This window comes from Anser anser (assembly GCF_964211835.1).
Source record: "Anser anser genome assembly, chromosome: 11".
Classification (NCBI taxonomy): domain Eukaryota; kingdom Metazoa; phylum Chordata; class Aves; order Anseriformes; family Anatidae; genus Anser; species Anser anser.
Genome location: NC_139732.1, coordinates 23,732,323 through 23,747,388, shown reverse-complemented (window position 1 = coordinate 23,747,388; position 15,066 = coordinate 23,732,323). Strand labels below are relative to the sequence as shown.

Here is a 15,066-nt window from a genome sequence, read left to right as displayed (position 1 = left end):
CTGATGATCGCTCAGGACCATCACCACAATGATCCTTAGATAAGACGTCAAGCATTTCTTGCAACCTGTGTCTCAGCAGAAATTCTTTTACGATGAGGTACAGCATTTGGATTTACAGCGGAAGCCATATTACCTATCACTTTGATATCAAAACGAAGCCTTTTTTTTCCCAAGGATCAGGAGGCCAGCAAGACTCCTATCTACATTTTCAAAGTACACAGGGATTCAGCTGTGCCTGCAGCTTGTTGAAAGAAACCCAGGGCGAGAAGTGAAGGCAGGCTCTTGGAAAGGCACGAGGCACGGTGCTGAGCGAGCGCCAGGCCTCCGGCCCCCGGCCTCCCTCCCCTTGCTGCCACCGCGGCCTGCAGCGCCCAGCCGCCTCGGGGCACCGACGCCCGCACGGCTTCACGCCGCCCATCACGGCTCCTGCTTTCTGAACCCAAATTGTCTCACATTTTCTCACCGGGCAAAGAAAAAATTACGTATTTAAGAGACATTAGCAGGCTGCAAACAAATGGATCAAATTGTCCTCTTCCATTTTAAACGTGATATAAGCAGAAAGCACTTACCGTCAATGCACAAAGAGCTCAGCCATGCTGGAGAAGAACAGCACAGCAATGAGAGCAAAGGTAGAAAATGGAGGATGCAGATTACAAAATTCAGTCACATTTTAAAATTTTCTGCTACAATAATTCACTTTATGTAGAATTAATGTGGCTGATTGAACGTTTGTGCTGTAATTTACTTATAATTAACATTTTATGGTGAACAGATTTCACCATCTCCTTCATGCTGTGAACTCCAAGCCATAGGTCAAAAATAGAGATGAAACAGATAAGCACAAAATATTCTCACTGAAATATTAATGAGATTTTAATTTACTACTTTAAAAATACATCTTTCATCAATGCCTGTATATCAAATCATTATTTTAATTTTTTTACATTGTATTAAAAATATAATGAACTTTCCTAACTGGTTGAAAGACCCTGAAATGTCTATTGTGAAGAGATAGCTCAGGGGAACAAAAAGGTCCAAACACTCACAGCTATCAAATACCTCGGATGGTGATTGGGTGAGAATCTGTTTAAACTCATCATAATACCTTTAGTATTAACTATTAGCTAAAACTGGGCATCTCATCTCACAAATCCTGCGGTGCAGCAAAGAGATGCTATTCTTCCTACTATGATAGAGAATCTTCTTTAAAAGCATAACGCTAGTTTCTAATAAAATTCAGCTACTAAAAACTTACTGTTTTTCAACAGAAGTTCTTGCATTTACCATTGACGTAAAATAAATACAAGGTGTTGCTTCGAGAAGCCATTCTTCCCTTTTAAGCCAGTTAAAAACCCTACAGAACTAGGCTCTGCCATTACGAGAGACGCCATGAGTCACGGGAAAAATACACTTCTTCGGGGTCTAGGAAGAAAGTCAGAAGAAAACTTATATAAAATCTCCAATCCACTAACAATGTGTATTTAAAGCTGTCTTTGTTATTACTTAAGGATGACAGACTGCATCTGAATAAATTATCAGATCATCTGCAATTCATATGGTTTCCTATATTCCAATGTGTTACCAAACAGGCAACTGAGGACATTCCCGGAACGGTCTGGTGACAGAGAATGAAGATATGGGATGACAATGAAAAAGTCAGCAGAAAATCATAAGTCAATGGAACTATTTTATGCTCTTTACTTCCTAGGCTGCACCAGTCCATTCAAAAGGCTCATTAGAATTTCAAATGAAACGCTGAATAACACAAGCATTATAAATCTCTTACAAACAAACCTAAAACGCATCAAGAAAAATATACATGTAATTTTCCTTCTTAAATTGCACTGACTTTTTTTTTTTTTTGTGAAAGGTTTGTTTGCTGGGAATCAGCAACTTAATTGTTTTTAGGGTATGGCTGCCTTTTTTAAGACATATATATTTATTTATTTTAAATGAAGGCCAGTGCTTGCCAGTCCCTCCTGGTCCTTCAGCAGCTTGAAGAATGGAATCCAGACATGCTGCAGTTTTCTTTATGCAGCCAGTACCACCACCCCCACCACCACCATTAAAGACATTACGAGTAAAAGAGTAAGTTATTTACCAGTGGGAGAAATCCCAAGAGAAATCAGAGCCTGATCTCACTGCAGCATCCCACTACAGAATGGCTCCCAGTAGGAAGTTAAATTATCTGCGGAAAATAAGACCTCTTGGTAGAACAGCAACAGGAAGGTGATTTCTGATGGGCCAGCATCCACAGCAGCAGCGTGTCTGCCTGTGCCCAGAAAAGTTCTGCAAGACCAGGGGACTTGCACAAATTTCTCTGATGATGTTTAGGACTGCTCACTGGAAGTCCCTTAAAAATAAAACAGCCCCTTAATGTTTCCTTTGGCCCAAGTAAAACGATTTAGTCCATTTTCAGTAATAGCAAAACAAAAACCATAATACACAAACTACCATCGCATTCTGATCGGGGTGAACAAGCTGCTTCTGAGAACAGCAAGTTAAACAAACTAACAAAAAATTATGAGAAAATACATAGTGCTATATTCACGGATAAGACTTGGATGGCCTTTTCTTTTTTCCTTTTTTTTTTTTTTTTTAAACATTTTACATTGGCATAATGGAGAAAAAACATCGCAGGGAAAAGAACAGAAAAAACACAGAACTTGAATACTGAACCAAGGATCCCAAGATAAAACATTCTCGCATACTGCCTGAAGAAGTCCCAGTGAAACTCCTCCCTTGCGGGCTTGCCAGCCCCCGGGCCCACGCTCGTTTTGCTGCCCGCAGGCTGGCAGCAGCGGCAGCGATGGCCCCGCGGGCGCCGGGTGCGGACCAGGGAAGCGCGGCTGCTCGCAGCCCGCAGAACGCGCTGCCGAGGCGGCCAAAGGCCATCAGCAGCTTAAAGAACAAAATTACAAGGCTGGGGCGCAGTATCGGTCTTCATCCCTTCGATCTCTTGCCCAGCGCTGATGCGCCACCAAGACTCTGTGGACTCAGCTTTCCGTGAAGCAGTAAGGACGAGCAGCTGTGCTGACAGAGGCTCCTTTGCACCACCTCGGTCCCGGGACCTCTGTGGCCATTTTCTAATACACGAGATTTTTTTTCCAGAACGTAAACATGCTTCTACTCAAATATTGGGCTAAGCATTGAGAGTCTTGCTTCCAGAGGCCTCTGCCTGAAGAAAAACTAAATGCAAAAACCTTAAACTCTAGCCACAGGGTTCCAGAAACAGTATTTGTTGAGCACCAAAGGAATCCTACGCAGAATAATGTCAGGCTGTGAACAGTTTGTCAACACTCACCATTCGGAGCTTCTGATAACTGAAGTGTTTTGTTGTGTGTTTTTTTTTTTTTAAAAACTTATTTTCTGGCAGATGCAACACACTGACCACAGAAGAGCACTCGCAACATCTGTATTTAAGCAAGAAATATTTAGAAAATTCACACGATATAGGAGAAGCTCAAAACCCAACCCAAAGTAAATAATTTACGGCAATAAAAGCAAATACTGAGTTCACCTGGAGATGTCCATGCACGCCTGACCCTGTGGGACTCCCTGCGGAGAAGGGCCAGCCCCAGCGTGTGCTGAGGCTCCTGCCCAGCACCTGCAGCAGCAGCACGGCGCTGCCCAGGCGGCTCGCAGCCTCCGCCTTCGGCTGCGCGCGGCTCCTGCTCGCTTGGGGCGCGGGGAGAGCCGCCCCACGCATTCGTACCACCAGCTCTCCCTGGCTCAGGGAAGCAGAAATGACATAAATATATAAACAAACAAACACTTCAAAGATAACAATGAAATCTCACCAGATGTAGCACATGTCCACTCAGTCTCTTATTTATTCCTAAGTGCCTTTCCTTAGCAAAAGCCATCAAATATCACTGTGAATTAGGAATATTTTTTTTTTTAAGCAGCACTGAAGAATTAAAGCGAGAGAGAAAGGGAAGGCATGCAAGAGAGAGAAAAGGAGGGAGAGAAAGAGAGAGGTTAAGCTCAAAGGCAGGGAGAGCGAAATGGACCAGATTATACAAAATTAAAAAGCAAATACGCGCAGACAATTTGTGCCGAGTGATTGCAAGCAATTACAGTCCGGCTTTTCTGGAGGGAAAATTGGGGAGGGGGGGGGAAGGTTATTTCAGCTTAAAAGGAGACTTTATTCATTCCTGATCAGCTTCTCCTACTATTCTCTCTTTTATTCTTGGATATCAATTTAAAAAAAAATCACCCTTCAGATGTTACATGCCTAACCCTGGGAATCCCACCCCTGGGCAGAGAGGGAGGATTTCAGCTTCCAATCGGCTCTTTCTATAGCCCTGAAAAAGCAATTTGCTCATAAAGGATAAAAAAAAAAAAAAAAAAAAAGAAAAAAAGGAGAGGGGGAAAAAGAAAGAAAGAAAGAAAAGGAGGGCAAAAAAGGAAAACCACAACAAGGGCACACGTTTCTCTTGGAGGAGAGCTTCAATTTTGCTGTAATTGTCTGAAGAAGAGCTGCTTTGATCTGCAGAATTATTATTATGCTTCAAATGCCTGCCTGCTAATGTCACAGCTGTGCTGTGGCACGGGTGCACCGAGGGGACCAGAGGCTAACACGGGCCTGGCCACGGGCCCCCCTCGCCAGCCGCGTCCCCCAGCAGGGCCGAGCCGCACCAGTCCTCGCCCATCAGCCTCACTCTCCTCTAGCTGAAGCAATGGGAAAGGCCCTCGGTATATTTCCCGTCCTACATCATTACCTGTTACCGTTGTGATTTTTTTTCTATTAATTAGAACTAAACAATCCGTTTAACGTAAAGTGGGTAAAACGTCTCCCCTGCTCCCCGCAGACTTGGCCGAGCGCTGCGGATGGCACACGGGGCGGGACACGGGGCCGCACACAGCGAGCACGACCCCACGCGCCTTCGCTGGGGCTCCAGCTCTCCTGACTCAGGTTTGGTGTCGTTCCCTGAAGACTGAAGAAGTGCCACAGATGCGGGAGCGCCGGTGGCCTGGGCTCCCTGGCCCCTAGGGGCCCGCCAGCCGAATGCGTTCGACTTGCAAAGGCCAGATCGTTCCACAGGGCACAGCAAAGCCCAACTGCCTTCCTGCTTTCTCCCTCCCACACGCCGCCTCTGCGCTTGTGTGAACACCCATTACATGAATATAGATAGCCCACGATACTTGATTATATACTTTTTTCTCCATTTTTTCTTCAGTCTTCAGGGTGTGACTGGGGTAACCTGCACATCGGGACAACACTGTTTTCCAGTTCCTTCACGACTTGGGACGGAGCCTTAACATCGCGCCATACTGACATCTGATTCTTGTGTGCCACTCTCAGATAAAAACTTTTATAAAATATCTGTTTAAAAATATTTTCAAATTTATTTGAAAAATCCATATTTAACAATGGTGTTTTCAAATTCCTCATTCTGCAAAGCCTCGTTCTTACATGCTGCCTTGTTCTAAGGCCCACGGTGGCTCTGACCTCCTTGGCACTGGGGGCACCTCCAACTCCCCGAAGACTCATCCGGAGAAGGGCCAAGTGCCTGTAACTCTGATCAAGCCCAGCGCTCACCACCAGTGGGATAAGGGAAAGTGAAGCAGTCAAAAACAAATGCTGCTTTCAAAACTAGGCTGCATCCATTCCGCTCTACGAGATTCTTGAAGGAAGCAGAAGCAAGTTCTATCAAAAATATCTTTCCATGCATCAGCATGCCAGCAATTCAAAGTTCAGCACTTTATGATCTATGCCATCTAAAAACAAGTTCAGTATCCCAGGAATTTAGGATTTTCTAGGGGTTCGGAGTGCACGTGGTCACAGCGTGGAGAAGGCGTGCTTTGCACTGTCATCTTTCTCCATACAGTTTACTTTAAATGTCCCGAATTTATGATCTGGGGAGAGCTGACATTTGTGTTTGAAGAAGGAATAAGGGTTTTAATCAAACAGAGGAATTTTTCTTCAAATGTAAGATTTTCTTAACCAAAAAGTACAATTTTGAGGTCTAGCATAAATAGTATGCAGTCACTGGTGAGATTCTGGAGAGCAAGTATTTTTGTGACTCACTAAAATGAGAATAAGAATTTTGAGATTTTACAGCTTTCCGGTGTGTAAAGCACTCTCAGTCTATGAAGTTTTCAAGATATATGATCTAAAAATCTCCCCATTATTATATACAGAAAGACTACTTTGTGTAAATAAAGGTTTCTAAAATCATATTTGTGCAATTTTTCTCTGCCTGTATAGAGTCAGGTTCCTGGTAACTGGCAGCCTGCCTTCACATGGAGGAGTCTATAAAACATGGTACAAATAATTTCTTAAAAAGTCTCTAACATCTTTCTGAAATAGTTTGCCTGTAAAATATGTAGCATGCACAAAATACACTGAGATGTGGTGTGGCACAGAGAATTTATTGGCATTAGTCTGGGATGAGCCACATAAGTCATGCAGGGCTTCACTACTCGTAAGTATTGCAGTCATCTCAAACTCATCAATAACACCTTTATTCTATTGCATCCTAGCATGAACTGCGCAGCTATCTAAGCTATAAACATACACGATTTTTCAGTCAAAAGAGTAATAGGCAAATAGCTGGGTTTCACTCATTTTGTGTTCTTCAGGTAGTAAAACAGACACATATTTAATGTGCATACCAAAAAGTACAGTGCCAATAAGTAAAGAGAGTCATATTTCCCAGTTAGTGTATAGATGGCTATATTTTGTAGTTGTACAGCTAAAACTATATGTGCATGCATATAAATATAGATAAATGTCTGTAAACAGAGTCTGCATACCTTTAATGGTCAGTGAAATAGAGGACTGGGTAAGTGTAGGACAAAGTAAATGATAAAAATAATCCTTATTTTCATATACAATGGTGAACTCTTGTGCAAAATTACTGCTTAGAAATAAGAACTTGAGGTTATACAACGTCCTCTCATACTGCTCCTAGAGTTGCTGTTGGACATTGCTCTTTTGCTTTCTAATTTCACTAATTGATCATTAAGAAGTCTGTATTTCTAATTCTGCCTTTACTAGCAACACACTGTGGGTCAGCAAATAAATTAATCTACCTCTACACTTCAGTTTCTCCAACTGCAAGACAGGGAAACACATATCCATCACTAGGTCCTGTAGGAGCTAATCTGTTAATGTTTGTATCAATCAAGTTGTCAAGTGCTATTTAAGTGCTTATTATTACTCATACAATAATTCTCTCCTTCAGGGCTCTGTAAGTTTGTAAATGCCTCTTTCATCACACATGTAAAGTTCTTTTGGGGCCGAGCGTGATGATCTGGATTACAGCTGATCAAATCATCTCTCTGTAGGTGCTTCCATCACAACTGCTCGGGAGCAAGGCAAGATGTTCCCCATTTCTGCTCCCATGCTGCAGAACACTTCGCCCTTCTTTGTTTCACTACAACACGTTCCTCAGCTGCACTGTGCACCAGCTCAGGGAACCGATGTAGCTTTAAGATGTATTTGCATCTTACGGCCAAGTGCCACCAAGGGCACAACCTCAGGGGAGCACCTTTTCCAAAAGACAAGGATTACATGAGGGGCCTTGCCTACTTTAAGTCTGCTCTTCTTCCCGTGCGAGCCCTCCTTTTTGGCCTACACACAGTTAGGGAGAAATTCTGAGGAAATGCTCCATTTACCAACAGCATCCTTTGCTCTGGTCCAGAGAGAAGCTCTGTATTCAGGACGTGTAGCTCTAAAAGCCTTGGTGACAGGACCCACTCTGGCTCAAGTGCTCTGCTCTACTTGCACATCTGGGCATGAGGAGGGACGAAGCTTTGATCAACAACTGCGATCAAAAAGCTCCTGATCAACAATCAGCTCCTACACAACCAGTCAGTGCTCCTTATCCGTACAGCTCCAGTCTGCACAAGAGGCTGCAGCACTGGGGGCGCGCGGCAGCTGGGACTCAGGGCCTGCTTCCTCTGGGGGCTTCCTCAGGAACCACAGCAGCTTCTCTTCTAGTCTCCTCTCAGAATGAGCTCCGGCGGAGCCAAATACAACTAATAAAATATTGAGCAGATCTTCATAAGAAATGCAACTAAAAAAAGTGACACTTTAATTATTATCTTTATGCTCCAGAAATATCCCATCAATATGAGGAGCAGATATTTCACAATACCGTTTCAGCCACTCTGCAGAATCAGGAGATAGCGGTGCATCCTCTATACCGGGCATGCAAACTTGAGCGCAATGTATCTCTGTATGCAGCCTGTAGTTATTTATCAATCATCTGTGCATGCGCTTACTTATTAATTTATTTAATTTATAAACGTTTATACTGTAGAGCATGAGATGATAAATTCAGAAGAAAAATACTGACTCACAGAGCCTCTGTCTCGCTCCGTATGATCCTCGTGCCCTGGTTAGCTGAGAACTCCCTCCCTCACACAGCTGAAGTAATCTGGACCTTCCTACCAGCAATCTGTTGACAAAAGTATCCAAAGAATTGAGAATCTCAGACGAGAAGAATTTTAAGCAAATCTCTTTCATGTGATTTTCTCCACAGTGGTCTCGAAAAAGCCAGTTCTTCCAACCTCTGGAGATCAGTTTAATGAGTCTTTTGCCCACAACAATTGATCCTTGGGAAATTAGTGAGATTCTGTTTTGAAACATGTGGCTGCTAATATGTCAGCAAATTATGTAACTTCCTTTTTTTTTTTCCCCTGTATTTCCAACAGAAGCTGTGCTACATGCACAATTGCAAATCTCCCAGTAAATCACGTAATAAATAAATAAATGTCTCTACATAATTACTTGTTAAATAGCTCATTTTCCCAATGCTCCAGCAACGACAGTCAGCTGCCTAAACTCAAAGACCATCAGTTTTGATGCCAAACATTGCAGGACGCTTTTTAACCCATATTTCTTTTCATGCTTACCCTAGGGTTTGTTTTCCCGTAAGAGTTTAAGCAGAACTCTATTTTTCCTTTAAATGTATATATTTTTATGTTTACTCAATGCACCAAGCACGACGGAGGCAAATGGCATTAATTAAACACATGGCTGGACGTGCTGACTATATATATTACTGACATTTCGCTCGTTCTACTATCTTCCAGTACTTCTTGCTATGTGATACATGAGTAAAACAGCAGAACAAATGATAGCATATATACTGCTGGGTCCAAATATATGTCTGAGCAAGTCGATATGACAACTCATGTGGTAAGCGGCTCTGGAACGCCGGTGATTCATTTACAGGCATCTGTTAAGGAGAGGAGAGGCTAGTCCATCCTCTGTCACGCTCCACTTTCCAAAGGCTCCTGCCACGGATAGGACGGCCGCAGTGCCAAAAGCTGCTGCCTACAACAACCCCCCTGAACAGGGCAGGGGCTGTCCCCGTGCTGGGTTTCGTGCGGGCAAGGGAGGCTCGCCCTTAGGGACGGGCACCAAGGGGCTGGGGCTCCTCCGCAGCGAGGCCGAGCAGACCCAGCGGTGCTTCCCCACACCTCATCTTTGTTTCCCTTCCTTGAGGTCAAGTACACGTTGATTTCAAATATAGTCAGAATGCCATTTAAAACATTTGCAATAATTTTCATCTCTTTCATTTTCTTGAATAGTCTAGACCTGAGCCACCCCTCGGTTTGAGCCTGTGGTTTCTGCCCCCTGCTTTCTCAAATTGTTTGAGTTAGTTCTTCTCTGCTAGAAGCTCTGCCAGCTCAGTGTTTGTTCTTCACTTTCACAGGTATTTTATTTATTTTCTTCACTTTTAGCTACTGAAATTGGCAAGAACAAATTTAGATAATGAGCCTTAATAACAGTTTCTCCCATAAAGTTACTTATTTATCTCCTATTGTAGTGGTTAAGAAAGCACGAAAATGATGGAAAAATATAGGTGTAGCGATAAATCTCTGGGACTGATAGTGAATAATTTTAAGTAGTCTTCAGCCGTGGGGTTATGCTTGGAATCCACCCACTCCGCGTGAACCTTTCCCAGCCCCTCAGACTCCTCCTTTCGTAATACAGTAATATCCCCTCCACACAGACAAATAAAACCCTGTTTATCTAAACCTTTTAATCCAAATCTGTTCTGTCTCTCAGCCTGTATCACTTACCCAACAGCTACCACCTTTATCTGAATGTTTTTGATGTCCTGGATCATTCTGGATAAGCTGAGCTGCTGAGGAGCACACCAGCACGTGCTGCCAGCTGTCTCTCAGAAAATCTCACTCACCCGACAGGAAAAAGGTTCTAAAGTACCAGTAGCGAAGATTTTTCTGTCGGTATTTCCTCTATAAATGTTATTGATGCAAATGAGAAACAGCAGAAGAGGAGAGACATTTTTTACTCTCCGCAGCAGGACCGAGGCTGTTCTCGGACCGACTGGCAGCTCTGCCCGCAGCACCGCGCGCGGCGGCACGGCTCCTTCTCCTCCTCGTCACTGCACCGGTGGGAGCCTCATCTCACCCTTCGAGCAAGCTCCTTGGGAAACAACTAGAAATCAGCCCTGTGCTTTGTGCAGCACAGGTACACCCTCAACACCGACAAACGCGATGTCAGCATTTGAGTCTTAATCCACTTCTGGTGGCAGTGAGAAACACAAGTGCTTTCTTTGCTCGGAAGACCCTGATGCAGACGATTATGAAACCCACCCGTTATTTGTCTTTTTATTTACAGAACCATCTACACGTAGTTGCAGCGTCCAGTTGAGCCTTGTCTATATCCACATTTCCCTCCAGCACTAATTAGTAATGCAATCCCACAAAGAGTGAAGTTGCCCGAAACCTCCCCTCACTCACAATGATTTATGTTCAATTTGTACAAATGGAGAAAATGAGATTTCAAATTTCAATGCCATTTCTGCAATGAGGTGATTAAAAGAGAGAGAGGTATTGCGTTCTACTGTATAGAATATTGATCCCACTGCTATTTTCCTTAGCAATAACCATTAGCTCAGTATTATTTGCAAACCTCTAATGTGAACCTGGAGATGTAATTTACATTTGTGCTTTACTTATTTGCTTTAACAAAACAACACAAAAGCTTTGGGTCTTTCAATCTATCCTTATTGTCAATAAAATTAGCAGTTCATAAAAAAATTAATGTATATGCAAAACCATCACTTCCGTGTAAACTACACGAAGACTGTAAATGTTGCTCAGAACAAAAGGGAGATAAACTATTAAAAGCCTCTGGCCATTTAACAAATTGAATACCGAACGAATTAAGATGGAGTTTCCTTTTGTCTCCTCCTCTAATTTCTGGGCCCCTGGGAGCCTGCAAAAGTTTCAGAAGTATGCGAGCATCTCCCTTGAGAAGCGCAGTGCTGACAGGGGGTGTCTGATGGGAACATAATAGGCAACAGAAGACATGCTTCTGCTCACAACTGGTGCTTCTGCTGTTGCCGCCAGGAAGAGTCACCAACCGTAACCTTTGAAAGCCAGCACAAAGCACACACGCGTGCACGGGCACACGCGTGCACGGGCACACACGTCCTGCATACCAATGCTTCCGGCAGGGAAGCCAAGAAAGAGAAAATGAGAAGCAGGAGCAGAGTCCCAGGATAAAAGAGGAGGGCGCTGCCACCGCTCAGGCGGCCGCGTGTCACTCGGGGACGAGGCCGGTCCTCCTCCCGACCGCGCGGCAAAGCCATCAGCTGCCTCTGCTGCCTGGCAGAGTTCAGAAGATGAGAACAAGAAAAGCAGAGGGAGGAAGGGAGGGGGAAGAAAAAGCTAATGACCCATAATTGCCATGATAGTGGAATAGGGCCCAGGCAGCTGTTTTACATTCCTGGTATGTATAGTATGCAAATATCTACAAAGGGCCGACACAGTTTCTCTATTGTGGATCCTGAGGGTAACCAAATTAGCCTTTGGCAACCATGGTAATTGGGAGGTGCTGTTCCCATTAGGAGTCCTGCAAATTATGAAGAAAAATGGACCAAAGGCTTTGTCACAAATAATAATACCAAGAAGAAAAGAGCAGGCGGCCGTCTTTTCTTTTCTTTTTTCTTTCTTTCTTCTTTCTTTTATTTCTACATTGTGTTGTTAATCTCTCTCTGTTTAGTAATAAGAAAACAGTCCTCGGTGCCCTGCTGGACCGTCTGGGGCCTTTCTCAGCAATACCAGGCTCTGGGGAACACAACCCCGCGACAGCAGCACCGCTGCAGCGTGCCCCAGCAGACGCCTCGTGACCGGACCCAGCGCCCGCCAGCCAGCGCTGCCTCTGCTCGGGGCTGTTTTTAGCTGCGTGAATCAGAGCTAGGAAGGAAGGAACTCAGCGAGCGCTGCTATTTACACAGGACAAAATAGCACGCAGAGTGCCAGCGAAGTTTTTTCTCCCTAACTTTGATTCACGCAGCTAAATACAGATTTGTTCTATGAATCACCCAACTTCGCTGCGCAAGAGGCTACATTTTCCACTAATGATTTGAATTTGTCTTTCACTCTTCCCACCTTCTTTGATCATTCCATCCTTCTGAATTCCAGCATGCAGAACACTGTTTGATTGTTATGATCTCCTGAAAAACTCACAGCTGCCACATTCAAGTGGAACTCTCAGCTGTGAAGCCATCAGTCAAAGACATTAAACGCGTGCCTAGCCCGTCCCTGAGAGCAGGGTTTGCTGTGCTCATGGACTGGGACCAGGCGAGCTCGCAGCGCGAGCAGCACCAGGAACAGACCCATGGGCTAGGCACAGGTAACGCCCCGGGAGCCCTGCACCCGGCCCCCCAAAACCACCGGGACAATGGACTGTAGGAAACAGCCTCGGCTGCTTCTGGACTGCCTCCTCTAACCTTTGTGGTTGTCTCCTCAGCAGGACTAACAGCTACCGCCTGGGTTCCTTTCGGTTCAGCACAGAAGTTAAAGCAAGGTGCCACCCCAGGGCCGAACAGTGCCATCTACAAGGGCTTACTACCGCTTTTTCCTAGAGGGCCAATTTTAGGCCTAACTCCTGTTTTGAATTTTATCCACCCTTTTCCTGCCACGCTGCGCCGTTTTCCTGCTAACGCAGTGTGATGCACGCAGATGTGTTGGCCACAGAGGTACCCGCTGGGAGCGCCTGATGGATCCGACTTCAGGCTGTGGAGTGCCTTTGTCTGCTATAGCACTGAACCATTCCCAGAATTAATTTTTTTTTGTTTTTTAAATATAAAGCTGAATCAAGGCATACACCCCTTGAAATAAAGAAATAAAGAGAAAATCTGAAGACAGGCCCAGCCCCAAGCGAAGGCATGAACGCGCCAGGCAGACGGCAACACCTCCAGGTAGTGCTCCCACCTGCCGGGAGCACTGCTCCCAACACCTTTGTTCCCAGATTTGGATGAAAGAAGCAACGTCTGTTCCACTGAGGGCACTGGGTAATCCAGCAACGTGGCAGACACATCCAGGATCTGCCTGACGGGTGAGACCTTTGGAATGCAAATTGGGAATGTCTAATTTGTGGACCCTGACATGGCTTTTTGTGAAACAGGTAGGAATTTACTTGGCGGCAGCACAACTATTGCACTTCTACTACCAACAAACCCACCAAACTTTAGGCACCTGAGGAATTTTTCTGACAGGAAATTAAATGCCTAAGGGATTAACTGGCGATTTTAAAGACGTGTTTTAGATTGAATTAACTACTACTGTATAAATTTCACTTTAAGAACCCTTAATTTCTTCGTTTGCATCTGAACTGCCCTGACAAGGCTTGCATAATCCTGATCTCCGCGTTGTCCATCTTGGACAGCTGCTCAGAGGTGTGCTCCTGGTAGGGCCCATCCACCCACATTTCCTTCCCGTGGAAAACCAGGGTGTGAAGAAAACATGGCACATAGTAATGTTCAAATCATTGACTATTATCTCCTAGAATAGATATCCAACACAGGAAAAGGTCTTTTGTTGGCACTAATTAGTGTACAAGATTTTCCGATATTTTTTTCCACTCAATTGCACGCACTCCCTTACTAATTCAGTGTGAAACTATGGCACGCTTTAGCCAAATTCAGGTTTTGCACAAACAAGAACAAGGAGCAAGCTTCTTATTCAGGAAATAAATGGCCTGTGCAGATAACATTGAGAGCTTGATCCAGTGCAGAAAGGAGCCAAAGATCCCAAGACTACTTGAGCGCCTCCGGTGCTGCCAGCTTCCCCCATCCATGCCGTGGGGAGCACTCCCTGATGTCCGGGGACACAGGCAGACGGTGAATTCCTTCACCATAAGGCAGGCCATGTATCAGGGCTGCTTGAAATAACTCGAGAAATTTGGGACCACTCACTCAGAGGCAAAATATACGGCATGATAGAGCCTAACTAGAGAAGCTAGAAAAACACAATTGCTATTGGCAAGTTTCTGCCATGCGAGCTAGCAGAAGATCAAGCTGCTTTATAATGAAGCGCTGCCTTTACTTGGTGGGGAATGCCCAAACCAGAATGATTCTGTGCAGAGATTCATTTCCAATGATCTGGTTCAAATTGGAGAAGGGGAAATTCCCCCAGAGACCTGCTAACGCTTGCAGCACCATCGCTGCACCTAAACCTTCAGCTGCACGGGGCCTCAGCCCTCCAGAAGCCGGGATCTGAGGGACCACCGCCGGTCACTGCCGGCACTTCTCACCAGCCTCGCTGCAAGGCTCGCCAGTTGGGATTTTACCCGATTCACAGAAAAATAAATAAATAAATAAATAAATAAAGCACTCCCCATGTAGAACAGTAGAGTTTTAATTTTTCATACTCAGACTAACTCTTCATCTTAAAACCACTGTAGTAAATCTTAACCCCAGATCTTTATTTTTTCATGGTTTCCCCTCAGGGCCTCTTTAAATAGCCGGCAGAAGAGTCACTTCCCCTGGAGGTGCAGTTGGCACGCCTGCAAGTGTACTTAAAGTTTGCGTCTGATCAAGTTATGTGTATTGGATCTGAAACCAGTTAGTCAATTCTTTCAGGTCCCTAAGTGGCGATTTGTGGTAATGTCTACATCAATACTAACAGAGCGGTTTGCTAGCTGGTTTACGTAAAGCAAATGTCTAAAGGATGGAGGGGCTGCCTCCAAGGGTTCTCTCGGTTAATGGAGATGTGGCTGAAAAAGCAGCACACGGACACGGGAGGAGTGCCGCTTTTAAAAGGACCAAGCTTCGCGGAAGCGCACAGCCC

At 44.7% G+C, this 15,066-nt stretch overlaps 1 protein-coding gene across 9 annotated transcripts in view; it reads right to left on the bottom strand.

Moving 5' to 3' along the window:
• Window positions 1-15,066, bottom strand: part of ZFHX3 (zinc finger homeobox 3) — a 623,242-nt gene that overhangs the window by 325,525 nt on the left and 282,651 nt on the right. For 2 of the 9 annotated variants that reach the window (XM_083851816.1, XM_083851819.1), the window contains one exon: window positions 8,314-8,411. The exons of the other annotated variants lie outside the window; for them this stretch is intronic. The gene's annotated coding sequence lies outside the window, so the exon portion shown is untranslated. The remainder of the gene's footprint in view (window positions 1-8,313; window positions 8,412-15,066) is intronic. 9 annotated transcript variants of the gene reach the window in all.